The sequence below is a fragment of the Chenopodium album genome, chromosome 13 (assembly GCF_948465745.1).
Source record: "Chenopodium album chromosome 13, dcCheAlbu1.1, whole genome shotgun sequence".
NCBI lineage: Eukaryota > Viridiplantae > Streptophyta > Magnoliopsida > Caryophyllales > Amaranthaceae > Chenopodium > Chenopodium album.
Window position 1 is genome coordinate 49,840,624 of NC_137846.1, and position 16,043 is coordinate 49,856,666.

The following is a 16,043-nucleotide window of genomic DNA, read 5'->3' on the forward strand; positions in this document are numbered from 1 at the left end:
ACATTCGAAAACTGCAAGATGTCATTTCCATGGTCTTGAATGTGGTAGAAGGATTAGTAAATCGGGTGATGGCCATCGAACAAAATTCTCGCCAAGGGTTTAATGAAGAACTCAATGCTCCTAAACCACAAGCAAAACGGACCATCGTATAATACACACCAATAGGAATGACTTATAATGAATCTTTTGACTGTCTTCACGAGCAAGGTCTCATTCACTCCATTGGTCCCAGTCAAGACCTTCCACTTGAAAAACGTTCTCCTAATTGGGATCCAAATTCCTATTGTCGATACCATAAAGGTCGCGGTCACACTACTGACAAGTGTTTCGCCCTCAAGGATCGTGTTCAAGACTTCATTGATTCAAATCTCCTTCATGTTCCTCCGCGCGACAAGAAGGCCAAGATCAGTAACAACGATAACAGTGGCTGTAAAGGGAAGAAGAAAGACTATCCTTCTTCTTCCGAAAACACCTACTCTAGTAATAGTGTTGGTACTTTCGACCTTAGTGAGATCCTAGCCATGGGTAACCGAAAGCAACTGAAAAGGGAATTTACCCCTATCGGAATTAGCTACGATGATGCTTTCAATCGACTCCATGCCAAGGGAATCATTACTCCCATTGGACCTACTAAAGATCCCCCACTTAAGAAAAGATCGCCTAGTTGGAATCCGGATGAACACTGCAAGTACCACCAAGGTAGGGGTCATACTACTGAGAGCTGTTGGAAGCTAAAGGAGTCCATCCAGTATTTGATTGATAACAACAAACTTCCCATACCTCCAGTTAACAAGAAGAGCGAGTAATGATAAGGCAAACAACACAAGACAAGAGGCGAGCTTCAACGAAAAGATTTCATGACCTCTTTTTCTAATTCTTTTTCATTTTTTCCTTTCCCCAATAAGTCTAGCATAGGCACCTTTTCTTTTCCTTTAGATTATGTTTGTATTTTTTCTTTTCTTTTCCCTTTTTAATAAAATGAGCATTTACTTCCTTGCATATGATCATTTCATTACATTGCATTTAAAAAAAAAAAAAAATCCATGTCGAATCAAGCACAAGGTATACCAATGATTTAAGGCACCCTTGTAGCCACATCATATCTCCTTTCGCCCTTCAATTATACAATCCTTTCTTCATAAACCACTTTGAGCCTCGTCTAACGATAGACCTTTCTTTTTTTTCAACCCACATCTATCTAACCTTGGGATGGGATGGTATGCAACTTTTGCAATTCTAAAAAAAAAATGCTTGAGTGATTTCAAAATATCAAAATAAATAGCAAAAATAAGCATAAGCAAAAAATAAATAAAAGTGTACAAAAGGGCAAGTGTTCCAATGTCTTTGATATAAAAATATCTTCGATAAGAACACGTCTCAGATTGCGTCTCTTATCGAGTGCTCGGTACCGTACCTGAGAAACATGAATGCCAAGTGAGTGATAGACCGCATGATCGAGATTTCCCACACTTATTAAAATAACATAAATGCTAAAGCAAAAAAGAGAGCTAAAAAAAGAGTAGAAAACCTCAAGCATAAAAATACAAATATTCAAAAGCAAGGTTGCACACCTTGGGGGCTTATCTAGGGTCTTGAGCCTTTATCCCCTTCTTTTTCAAACCTTCAGCCTAACCACGTTACAACCCTTGAAAAGAACTTTTTGAGGTATACACACTTGTGCGAGGTTTGGCTAGAGCTACGTTCGGCCTGCTTCCTAACGGATACGTAGGCAACCTCACATCGAGGTGCGGCCGTAATAAACATGCATTTATATTCACATTCACACACTTACACCATGATCATATCAAGGGATCTCCAATGCTCATCCCTATTCATTTAGAGCTAGACTTGGGGGCTTGATCCCTACATCATTAGCTTACCTAGCCTAAGATATATTTTTCCACACACTTAGCTCTTGCGGCCTAACTTTAGTGTCACTATCACACACATCACGCATACATGACCAAATATATTTCCCTTAGGAACCCTTTGTCATGAAATCTTAACGCTAAAGCATGCTTCGTCAAAATCACTCATAATTGTCATTGCATCACGAAGTATGAAGTGCTTAGCCTCGTGCCTAAGCTTCCCAAATGCTTTCATCATTGAGTCAATAGTTGAGATAGCCTAGGCTGAATTAATCCTTGAACCTTGAGAGATAGTATCAAACAACATTTGACTAAGCTCATTCAACATGCATCTTCAAACTTTTGATTTTCTTTTTCACGTCTTTCTTTTTCGGGAGAAAGTCGGTACCCTCCACACAATTGACGGAAAATTTTTGCTTTTCTGCATTTTTCGAGTCGCACGATCACATTACGATGCACACACGAGTCATGTACACATTGAGTCATGTCGTGCCATATCACTTTGATTTGAGTCTAATACATGTGTCAAACACTTCGAGTCGAGTCAACCTCGAGTCAGTCAGTCATATCGAGTCAAGTTTATACCTTGAGTCGTGCCAAGTCGATGAGTCAAGCAACATTAAACCTTAGGTCAACCCTAAGATAACACTAAGCCTTAGGTCAACCCTAAGATAATTAAAGAAATTGGCAAAGTTCTATAGTCAAAAATAAATACAGGTGCAGCAGAATAGGGAGGACCCTACTCCAATTCTTTGCGCCAGAGATATTTCAGCAGCGGCAGAGCTCGAAGCCTCTCAGAAAGGTGATTTCGACCTCATACAACAATTTCGGGTTCCTTGGTACGCCAGTTAGCCCCTATAAGCAATTTGACATGATTAAGTAGTCAGTTTGATTACAATTGCAATAAGTGATCGACCTGATGAAAGATCGTCTCACTTAGCTTAAAGTGCCTAATCACGGAGACACCGACATACTGGTTTTAGCGGAATAAAGTTCAGGCGAGCTTTAGAGATCGACAAACGTTGGTCTTCGGAAATTTTTCTTCAGAACATTATCGTAACAAACATTCAAGCACCGAAGCTCTTTTGTTCAGAGACGCGTGGACATTTCATTGAAGCCCTTTTGCTCAGAGACGCGTGGGCGTATCATTCAAAAGCTCTATTGTTCAGAGACGCGTGAACATTTCCATCAAACCTCTTTGCTTCAGAGACGTGTGAACATTTCCATCAAAGCTCTTTTGTTCAGAGACGCGTGGACATTTCTTTCAAAGCTCTTTTGTTCAGAGACGCGTGGATATTTCATCAAAGATCTCCTATTTTCAAGCTCTTTTGCTCAGAGACGCGTGGGCATCCTATTATCAAGCTCTTCGTTCAGAGACGAGTGGACACATCATTCAGAAGGTCATATCAAAAAGAAGCTCTTTGTTCAGAGACGAGTGAACATCGAAACAGCAAGGTGGCGTTCCCTAGATTGTGGAGAGTTGTCACAAACAACTAAGGATTGTTTCGAGACAAGCAATCTTTGATAGTATTCCCTTGGACGTGGAATATTATCAATGCGGATGAGGATTGTTTCAACAGAAATAATCTTCGATAGTATTCCCTTGGATATGGAATATTATCAAAGCGGAAGAGGATCGTTTCAGGCGAAGCAATCTTCTATATTGGAAGCAGTTACAGGCGTAGCGGTTTTCAAGTGGGATGGCATTCTCTAGCTTGTAGGAGGTCATCAAAGCAAGGATACAGCAAATCGGTTACTTTCAGAGATGTGTGCTCGACGGTGCAAGATACGCGTTTCTTAACTCTTCTATCTGTTTAACTATTGCTAGTTTTGCAGGTATCGGCGTTACAAGATTGATTTAGGATCGCAGAACGTTCTGAATCATTCTCCGTCCCTATCGTTACTTTGACTTTCGTTTTCGAAACTTGCGTTTCTCCAAACTCAATCAAAGTGGGGGCTTCTGTAGACACCCATTTGTGTCTCCCTAAAACCAAACCCAGTGATGAGTGCCTTTCACGTCGAATCATAATCGAATGAAACGAAAGTGTGGAAAGGTCTAGTATTGCGGAAAGTTTTATTTCTTTTCTCTTCTCTCTGTTTTTGAAAACTTTATTTTTAAGAAAACAGCTAATCCACTTTGGTTGGTCCATAATATGGGTCCAATAATGGTATAGTCGGATGGGGCTTGGAAAGACCTTTCCAACGATATATTATAAGCCCAATTCCGATGAATATTGAGGAATTTATGGCCAATTTACTAAACTGGGCCCGGTTTGAGTTTTAAGTACGGCCCTATGATCTAGGGGAGGGCCTAATATAATTTATCATTCCTAATGTAATTAGGAATGGTTTTAGTCTTCTAGAACATTCTAGAAGGTCTTGTCATTCTTAATTCAATTAGGACTCTTCAGAGTTTTAATCAGATCAAATAGCATTTTCGATTGAAATTATATTATTTTATCTTCCAGTACGGTAAAATTATCAGATTTTTGAAAACGCGTTAAAATCCGGTTTGGCGTCCAACCCCAGGCCTTGGCGCCTGGAATCAGGATTAGCGCCAGACACCAGTATTGGCGCCTGGCGCTAGCCACAGGTCCTGGCGCCAAGGTGGATTTGTGGTCTTCAGACTCTGTTTTGATAAATTATCTTTTTTGGAAGATTTTCTCTATAAATATCGTATCCAAAACTCCGTTTTGATTCACCAACAATCACGATTTACGATATTCATTCACCAAGAATCATTAATTCTCTTCTTCATTCATCAACTCCTTTCATTCATAAATCAGTCAAATAATTCTTTTCATTCATCTCTTTCATTCATCTCTCTTTTCTTAAATTCTTTCTTTCGAATACAAAATTCCGCATTCACAAGATCTTGATACACCTAGCCATATTCGAAGTTGCCTTCGCCCTAGACGTGAAAGGTTTTAATTTCTGAGGGTTTGGTCCCAAATCTCTATTTAAATTATTTAATTTAGTTGCTTTGTTTATTGTTTTCCTTGAAATTACTAACGTGTGTATTTTGTTATTAGAAAGAGGTACGAGGCATCCACGTAAGTACTTTAATTGGTTTAAATTGATTTATGATGTAGAAATCATGTTTGTATTGTTATTATGATATTCCTAGTATCATGTCTAGGGTAATCTTAATATTAAATATGATTGCTATGATGCCTTTTATTCTCTTCCTAATATTAATTCATGTTAGTATCATGTTAGGGTTAGAGATTTGATTTTTATTGTTTAGTGACATGCTAGGATTTGTTATTAATCTTGTTAGTATCATGCCTAGGATCTTGCTATGCTTTAACATGATTATTATTAATTATGATTGCTATGATTATGATATGAATATTTTTATGATGATTATAATTATTGATTATTGATTATGTTGCTTGATATGTACATATTATTATTTCATTATTATTTTATTATTTATTGCTTGATCACCTTTATTGCACGTTAAAGGGAATTTGTACTTGCAATCACGCTTAATAAGATAATTAATAATCTTGTTAGGGTTAATTGTGATTATAATTCAAGTGATCGCCAATAATAGATTTATTTGTGCATTAAATTCAACCAACATAGATTAAACAGGTTTAGGGTTAACCTATTGATTGCATGTTAATCAGAAAGCGCACATGAATACGAGCAGAATAAAGTAGAGGCCTATTATTAGGGCAGGTTCAATCTCTTTTAGGTTGGATTTGTACCATCATCCCCGAACCCTATTTGGTTCATGACCTTATGGAGTTGACGATCTCTTGGATCGTGAAGGGGTGTAACCTTCACCTCGTGAACGGTTTACAAGTTCCTTAAAAACTTGTTGGCGACTCTTTTGCTCTATCTTCTTCCCTTTTGGACGCCACCGTACTTTAGTGTATGATCACAGTGGGGTTCAAGCTAGTGGGATTTTAAAGGCTTGAAGAGGATATCTTCCCATATCTCATGGTATTTGATAGGCCATCGTCGAGCCTAATAAAGATAAACACCTAACTTGGTTTCTTTAATGGGAAGAAAGGGCAAGTAAGGGTCGACCCCACAAGGACTAAGGTGAGAACTAACAAATATCGATTTGTGATAAGCTAAATCAAGTCTTTTTGGGTTTAGAGTTATATGGAAAAACTACAAACAATAATAAAAAGGATCTTGGGAAGGTACCCACCAATTAAGTCATTCACAAATTAACTACAATCTAAAATACAAAACATAGAAATTTGGGGATAAATTAGGGGAAGTCATCTAAGGTACCTAACTACTCTCTCAAGTTAGAGACATTACTTGAATCATGAATACCACCTTGTAGGAAATATTTCAAGCATTACCCCAAACTTGAACCCCACTGTGATCATACACTTAAGCATGGTGGCGTCCAAAGGGAAGGAAGCTAGAGCAAAAGAGTCACCAACAAGTTTTAGGAACTTGTAAATCGTTCACAGGGTGAAGGTTACACCCCTTAACGATCCATGAGATTGTCAACTCCAATAGGTCTGGAACCATGACTGTTGTTCGGGGATGAAGGTACAAATCCAATCTAAAAGAGAAAGAACCTGCCTTAATAATAGGCCTCTATTTTATTCTTCTCGTATTCATGTGCGCTTTCTGACTAACATGCAATCATTAGGTTTACCCTAAACCTGTTTAATCTATGTTGGTTGAATATTAATGCACAAAAAAAACTATTATTGGCGATCACTTGAATTATAATCAAATTAACCCTAAACAAGATTATTAATTATCTTATTAAGCGTGATCGCAAGTACAAATTCCCTTTAAAAATGCATAAAAGGCGTGATCAAGCAATAACAATAAATATATATCAAGCAAAACAGTAATAATCAGCATCATAATGATAATTATAACAATTATAAAAATAATCATGTTGACAATAAATCATAATAATATTGGCAAGATCCTAGGTATGATAATAACAAGATTAATAACAAACCCTAGCATGTCACTAAACATCAAAAATAAAGCTTTAGCCCTAACATGATACTAACATGCTATTAAGAAAGAAAATAGGAAGCATCATAAAAATCATAGTTGATCTAAGGAACTTATTCTTTACCCTAAACATCATACTAAGAAAAGCATCTTAACATGATACTAGGAATCAAAATAACAACCTAAACATGATTTCTATATCATAATATCAATTAAAACAATTAAAGCATTTACTTGGATTCCTCGTATCTATTTCTAATAACAAAATACACACGTTAGTAGCCTTAAGGAAAATAAAACATTAAACAATTAAATTAAATAATTGAAATAGAGATTTGGGACCAAACCCTCAGAAATATCAAACCTTTCACGTCCAGGGCGAAGGCAACTTCGAATTATGCTAGATGCATGTGTCTAGATCTTGTGAATGCATAATTTTGTTTGTGAAAAGTTGGTTTAGAAAGAGAGAGAGAGAATAATCTTTAGCTTAGAGAGAGAGAAGAAGAGAATTAGAGAATTCTGGTTAAGAGTTGATAATTAAAAACGGAGGTTTAAGGAGGCTATTTATAATGAAAATAAGTCAGAACATGATAAAAAAGAATCAGAGTTTGAGAAGAATAAAACATGACGCCAGAGCCGTACATGCCTCTGTCGCCGCGCGACAGCCTGAGCGCCGCAATTTTTTCACTCGTTTTCATTTTTTGGATAAAATTAATCGCACGAGGGGTAAAATTGTAATTTCATTTAAAACACCTCTTTTATTCTAAATAAAAACTCATAAAACTCAATTATCAATGCTAATCACATTAGGATTCAAAAGAACCTTCTAGAAGATTCTAGAAAACTATAATCAATCCTAATAGCATTAGGAATGATGAATCATAATAGGCCCTCCTCTAGATCATTGGGTCACATATAAAGATCAAACCGGACCCAGTTTAGTAATTTGGCCATAACTTCCTCATTATTCATCGGAATTAGGCTTATAATATATCATTGGAAAGCTCTTTTCGAGCCCGATCCGAATACATTATTATTGGACCCTTGATATGGACCAAACTAAACTGAATTGGCTATTTTCATAAAATAGGTTTTCAAAAACAGAGAGAAAGAAAAGGAATTTAGTAAAAACTAACCGCAACACTAGACTTTTCACACTTTCACTTCATTTGATTATGTAATACCCCATATTTTTATACGTATTTTATTTAAAGTATGTATTTTATAAAGTATTTAAATAGTTGTAATTATTTTAATTAAAGTATTTTAATTAATATTATTAAAGGAAAGTTTATTTAATTATTTTATTTAAAAGTTGGGGTTTTATTTTAGGAAAGTTGGATTTTTCAACAAGTTTATTAGGGAAAGGATTAGGAAAACCTGGAAGAGGGTTAGTAGAGAAGGGGTATAAATATCCCACTTATGAGGCAAATCAAACTTTGCCCAGAGTGGAGAAAACCCAAGGTAAACTTCTCTCTCTCTCTCTTCCTTATTTTTTTTCCTTTTTCTTTTTCCCCTTCCCCTTAAATCTTTCGGCTGCCCCTCCCTCACCACCGCTGCCAGCCACCGGCAGGCTGGTGGCCGCCGCTTCCAGCAGCGCAAGCCGCCTGCAGCAGGCAGCCGCCGCCGCCAGCAGCCGGCAGCCGGTGGTGGCTGCCGTCCTCCTTCCCCCTTTTCCCCTTTTATTTTTCGAACTTCATATAAAAAAAAAAAATTGAAGCTTTCTTGTTTTAATTTAATCTATTCTTGGATCTAAATATAAATTATGAGTTTGGGGGTTTAATTTTTATGTTTGATAATTGTAATTGTATGAATTAATTTTTAGATTTGGTTTTTAATTAAAAAGCCCCAATTTTTGAAACCCTAGGTCCTTGATTTATGAAAATTATGAAAGCATGTGAGGTATTAATGTTTAGATCTTCAATTTAAGTGTTTTAAGACTAAATTACAGCAATAAAGTGCTGGAATTTTATGTAGAGCACTTAATATTATTTTTTTGAAGAAAATTGAAATTACCCATTAAGTGGGACTTAATTAGAGTGTTTTAAATATAATTTCAGCTTATTCTAATTATTTTAAGAGGGGTTTTAGGATAGTATATATTGCTGGAAATTTGTTTAGAGTGGGTTTTAATGCTCTATTATAATTTTAATGTGTAGGAGACTTCGAAGTGAGCAATTTTTACTAGTCGTGACGATTTTAAGATCGTATTCAAGGTACGTTCGCGTACTTAGCATATTTTGATGATGTAGAGTCATTCTAGGTTTAATTTCAATCAATTACAAGTAGTATCATGCTAAGGTTTATGTACTGAATTGTGAATTATTGGTGTTGGTGATTGAATTGTGAAGCATGAATTATTTGTGATGGTTTATGGATTGGAAATTATATTTTTGGCATGATTATATGGACTACATATTTATTTATGGCATGATAGAGAGCATGTTTAATTAAAGTAATTGTTTAATTATGTTTGGAATATTGTAAGGAAATTTTATTATGGTCCATATAATTTTTTATTGATGCTTTGAGCATGAGAAATGAGCTATATAAGTGTCTATGTACACAAGGAATAAATTGTATGTTGGTGCCCTTGTGCACTTAAGGTGTTTTAACACCGAGGGATAGGATTTTTGGCGCATTATGCGTCTAAGGTGTCTTTGACACTGAGGTAGAATTAAAAAGGGTTCAACAATAAATAATATGTGGTCACTAATTATTCAATAATTAAATTGGTATGTTTGCTTGATTGAATAATTATTGTTGGTTGATTTATTATTCTTTGAGAGTCATCACCAAGTCTAATAATATGTAAATAACGTAAAGTGAAAGAGATTACGCACCAAAACTCTTGGAACGTATATACCTTGAGTATGAACAATTGGGGGGGGGGGGTTATGGAGTTTTATATTTAACCATAACTTCCAATGGAGTACAGGACGCTGTATATTCCATTTTATTATTTATTATGCGCAGGAATTCCGCCACCTTTGTGTGGTTTTGTCGCTGGCACGGTTAGCTCCCGTGCCAGTTAACCTCAAATTTATTTTGGGGAGGTTAATAGGTGGAAACCCGTTCGATGTGTAATCAATGCAAAATGAATTAATTAGTGTCTAGTCATTGTGTCTTGTTGATTGTTGTGTGTGCTTGTAAACAGGTGCAATGAGGTAAGTGTGTGTGATGATAGGAGAATGCATGTTAGTGTGTTTAGTTACGCTTATGTACTCAGGTTTGCTGATTGTGTGTGTTGTTTGTGTCTGGCCATGTCTTTATCTTGGCCCTACGATGATCCATTTGAATGGAGAGTAGTGGGGGCTAGTAGAGATACACTTTTCAGGTATTGAAGCATGTTCATGACGGGGCATGAGTGAAGAGGGAATCATGCTAGCTTCCATTAGAATATGATTTGTTTTATGCATTGAATATTTTATTATATTACTTTATGGACTAACACAAAAGTTTGGTTGTTTCGGTTTTGAATAAGGACCTTAAATGGTTCCAAGTTGTGGTGGGTTCTATTTGACTTTGGTTTTGTTGATTTTCAACTTCATTTTCGTTGGTTTGGTTTTTAAATTGTGTTATTTAAATAGTTTTGGTTTTCAAGTCTTCCGCTGTGTATCTTTGATAGTTGCCTTAGCCGTTCTCACGGTGGCGGTAATGTCTTAGATATTCCTAAAACGTATTTTAAAAAAAAGAGTAAAGTGTGTATTTAAAGGAAAGGAATTTCTAGGGTGTTACAGATTATGATTCGACGTGAAAAGTATTCATCACTGAGTTTGGTTTTGGGGAGACACTAATGGGTGCCTACACACCTACTCTCATGGTTATAAAGCATAAAGAAAGTGTTAAAGCATAATCACAATGACATAAAAATTTCCTTGACTAGAAATTCCTATTCTCATGGCATTTCAAGTCAATTAAGCATAAGGGAGCTAACTCAAGTTCATCTCTCAATCCTTCGTTGAGAAAGCTTAGATAAATAGTTCTAACAATGGCCACTTACAAGAACTAACAATGAAACCACTTAAGGTCAAGTAATTAACACCCCATAATATCTAAATCAACACATGCAAACAAGTATTTGTGAATTCATCAATGGTTTCAACTATCCCAAGTTAAATAACTATTCACAAATCATTATAAATTGCAAAACTAAAGGAGTTAACAACTAAGAACATGAAATCAAACACTAATTTAACACAAACAAGTAATAAAACTAGAAAAGATACAAAAATAAGCAATTAAAGCAATAAAATAAGAGAGAGAGTAAGAAATTCTCATTGATAATGCAAGAAATAATCAAATCTTCAAGTTTCCTTCATTCAATTCTTCATATTCCAAGCTTTCAACAAGTTTTTCCTGCTTTCTCTGTCTAGCAAATGAGAGTTTCTCTCTCTAAGAACCCTAACCTAAGCTAAAACTATTTTAAAAAGATCTCCCTTCATACAATCGGAGCTAAGAAGGTATTTAAATTACCCAAAATAAAAAGGACGGAGAAAACGAGAAAGAGCCCGAAAACAAGCTTGCACGGACGTGCAAGAGAAATAAAAAGGCCTGCTCGGACGTGCAGCCTTGCACGGGCGTGCCATTTTGCTGCACGCCCGTGTAGAATCCCCTACATGAATAACTTGACTTCGGGAGGATTTAACTTCTTCGTTTTTGTTGGAAATGGTTTTGTGACCAATCGTTTGAAAGATCTTGAGACGAACTTTAATCTCCAATTTGAATCACTTCAAAAACATGAATAGAACAAAAGTTATGATCAGTTGAAGTTGACCCTTGTGCAAACAACCCTTCAAGGCTTTCCAAAAGCTTTTCATTTCTCTTTAAGGAACTCATCCTTCTTCCTCCATTGTTCTATCAACCAATGTTGCCCTTCTCCTTGCTCACTCATGGTTGATCACATCTATAGTGCTAAAAATAGCTACTTTACATAAAAAACACAAACAACCTGTGAAGCATGAATGACACAAAATTTGCATAAAAATAGGATGAATAATGAACTTTGATGCCGAATAATAACGAAAACAAGGTTCTAAAGTACCCTAAAATCATACCAAATAACAAGTTATCAGTATTACGCTCAGTAAAACTCAGTGCCTTCAAAAGCTAGCAGAGTTGAGTCGTATGGATAATGTACCTTATGCATTTGCAAAAGGGTCCATTATATATTCCATGATATAAACAAAGAAAGATGTTTCATATGTAGTGCATGTGTAGTAGGTTTCAAGCAAATTCAGGATAAGCACACTGCAAGCTACTAAGAACAAATCCTTAAGTATTTGAGAAGGACTAAAGGAATGTATCTAGTTTATGGTGGCAAAAGTAAATTAGCTGTTAAAAGGTTATACGGATGTAAGTTTACAAACAGACAAGATGACTTTAAATGTTGATCTGAATACATTTTATGTCTGAATGGAGAAGGACAGAGAGCTTGAAGAGTTCAAAGCAGAGAGTTGTCACATACTCAATGTCAGAATATGAGTGTTTATCTACAATAAGTAAGATTAGTTAAGGAGGAGGTTTGGATCAATTTTTCCTGTTACTAAAAAGGTGACTTTGCTAAAACAAAGGAGCCAGGGTCACATCACAAATCAAAACAAATAGATATGAGATATCAACTTGTTTAGAAGATCAGCGGGATGTCATGATCTGCAAAGTTTTAGTATAAGTGAGAATATCACTTATTTACTCATTAAACCCCTTCCACAGACTAAGGTATGAGATTCATATTAAAGTCTTGGATTGAAGAAAGTTACGTAATTTAAGTTGTGTATGTTTTGAGAAAACAAATTACATAAGTAGTATTACCTGGTGAACAGAAAATATTATTTCTCTTACTTAATTATGGTTTTAGAAATTAAATAAAGTGTCCAAAATAATTATGGATTGATGGGCTCATCAGGTTAATGACCAGGTAGGTGAATGAAACCTCACAGGTGAACAAAATTCATATATTATTTAAGTTCCTAGTTCTAAATCATTTAAGTGGACATAAATGATTTCAAAAAATGGACTAGCATGTAAGATTAATTGGATAGCGCAGTTTCATGGGCTATAGGGGCATAGTGATGCTCGCTCAATCACATAGATATGCATGAATGATGCATGATCGAACTGTTGACCTACTTTGAAGTTCAAGTATAGAGCTTCCGGATATATTAGTGGATTCCTTTGACATAAGTGGAACATTGATAACATTCAATGATTGATTTAACTATGGTACATTCAAACGTCTTCCTGTAACTGGAGATTTTAAAGGGTGTTTCTTGGTTACTTTAAAAGTTAAGTAGGAGCTTTGGTTGCCACAAGATTGGATTGAGTCTACCTAGGGAATGTGTCATGGCCGCTTTAAGAGGGAGAAATCAGAAAATTTGTAGCCGCGTTCAAATGTATTACTCGGTAATCATTTGGTTTTGTAATTCAAACTCAGATTTCAAGCACTACTAAAATTCGGCCAAATTGTGACCGCCTCAAACGGTCGCAGAAAACAGCAAAACCGGTCGCAAAACATAATTGCATGTGACCGTCAACGTTTGTCACATGGTGGTCTTTATTCTCTTGGCCGCAAAAAAAATATTGCGACCGTTTGACGGTCGCATATTTTTTGCAATCGTTTTTACTATTTTCAACGACCGTTTAGAAAACGATCGCAAATATTAATAATTGCGACCACTTTATAGAACGGTCGCAAATATTGAAATTAGCGACCTTCATAAGCGGTCTCTAAAAGTTTAAAAAAAAAAAGAAAAAGACCCACCACCCACCCAAACCATTACCACTGCCCCCTAAACAACCACTAGCCGCCGCCACCGCCCTCTACCCACCATCACCTTCGCCCACCTTCAACCACCAATACCCACCACCACCCATCCACCCTTAAACTAGAAAAACATAAAAAAAAAAAATTAAACTAGAAATTTAACCAAACAACTGATTAAACCAACAAAAACAACCCACAATTTCAAACAAAAATACGAAAATCAAACCAAAAATCGAACAAAAAAACAACATAAATTTATCAAAACAATTTACCCACAAATAATACGCACAAAAATTAAACCAAAAAAAGAACAAAAATTAAATTAAAAAATCAACAAAAAATTCGAACACATAATCACACAATTTCGAACCCACAAAAAATTCGAACACGGTCACACAAAAATTCAAATTACAAAAATAAAACCTACAAAAAACCACAAAAATTCCAACAACAATCACACAATTTCGAACCTAATTCAAATATTATTAGAACAAAATCAACAAAAATTCGAACAAAAAACGAAAGTAAACCACAAAAATTGAAAATATGTGAAAAACAAACACCATTTTCAGAAAATCAACATACCTTTCTTAACATTTCTTCATCTTAGGGTTTCTATGGTCAAATTCGACCATAAAAACTCCAGATCTGGAATTTTCATGGTCAAATTCGACCATCAACACCAAAATAAGATAAGTCGAGCGCGCGCTGGTGAAGAAGACGAGCATGGTGAGAGTAAGGGGATGAGGAAATTAAAGAGAAAAGAGAGAAAGAGCGGCTGGAGCGCAGTGTTTAGAGGGTAAAGGGAGGAGGAAAGAGAAAGGATAGGAAGAGAGAAAGAGAAGTTCAGAGAATAGAGGAAGGAAGAAGGAGAAGAGAGAGAAAAAAGAAGAGGGAATGTGACAAAAAAAAAAAAAAAGAGGGAGGAAAAGCGGCGACTTGTGCAATTAGGGTTTGAGCACCCGTATATACCCTTTTTTTTTAATATATAAAAATAATATTATTACGACCGTCAATAACGGTCGCAATTTTGTGCAGTTTGCGACCGTTTCTAACGGTCGATAAGATAAATTATTTTACAATTATTATAAACATGTATTTTTTTAAAAGAAAATTGTTCAAATGCTCTTGCGACAGTTTTTTGGACAAAAAATGGTCGCAATTCTACGACCGCTTATAAAACAGTCGCAATATTGCGACCGTTTAAAAAACGGTTGCAGATGAAGGAGATGACATCTTTTGTCTTGATGCCCTTGACCGCCTCAGCTTCCACCCGCTTGGTGAATTAATCCATAGCCACCATAATGTAGCGCTTTCCGCCTAGCGCAAGCGTATAAGGACATAGAATGTCCATGCCTCATTAAGCAAACGAGACTGGGTTGTGGATTGCCGTCAATTTAGTAGCCGACCGATGGATTAGCTTGCCAAATCTTTGACACTTGTCACATTTTTAACAAACTCCATGGCGTCTGACTCAAGAGTGGGTCAGAAATAGTGTCGCCTGGCCCTGACAACCAATGATCTGCCACCTGCATGAGAGGCGCAGTATCCCGCATGCAATTATTCGAGAACTTCTTTCCCCTTTTTTGGGGTGACGCAATTCAGTAGTGGCTTCAAAAACCCCGCTTTAAAGAGCTCTCCTTCCCTTATCTCGAAGTTTGTAGCACGCTTCTTTAGTACGACCGCCTCCTGGGGTGAATTAGGGAGTGTGTCGTCTGTCATATACGCCCGAAGCCGTCCATCCAGGTAGAGCTCCAATGGGCTCTTCCTCAGATATACTCCTTTTTTCCATAACTTCCCAAAAGACTGACCGAGGTGTATCACAAGAGGCGGATGACGCCAATATTGACAACGTGTCCGCCTGGTTTTTTTAGACCTGGCCCTTGACTTAGATGAAATTCTTCAAGTGTCCCAGCTTCAGCATTGACCGTCTGCAAGTATTCGATCATAGCCTGTAGGGAATAATTTCAAGCCTTTAAAATCCCACTAGCTTGAACCCCACTGTGATCATACACTAAAGTACGGTGGCGTCCAAAAGGGAAGAAGATAGAGCAAAAGAGTCGCCAACAAGTTTTTAAGGAACTTGTAAACCGTTCATGAGGTGAAGGTTACACCCCTTAACGATCCAAGAGATCGTCAACTCCATAAGGTCATGAACCAAATAAGGGTTCGGGGATGAAGGTACAAATCCAACCTAAAAGAGATTAAACCTGCCCTAATAATAGGCCTCTACTTTATTCTGATCGTATTCATGTGCGCTTTCTGATTAACATACAATCAATAGGATTAACCCTAAACCTGTTTAATCTATGTTGGTTGAATATTAATGCACAAATAAACTATTATTGGCGATCTTTTGAATTATAATCACATTAACCTAACAAGATTATTAATATCTTATTAAGCGTGATTACAAGTACCAAATTCCCTTTAACATGCATAAAAGGTGATCAAGCAATAAA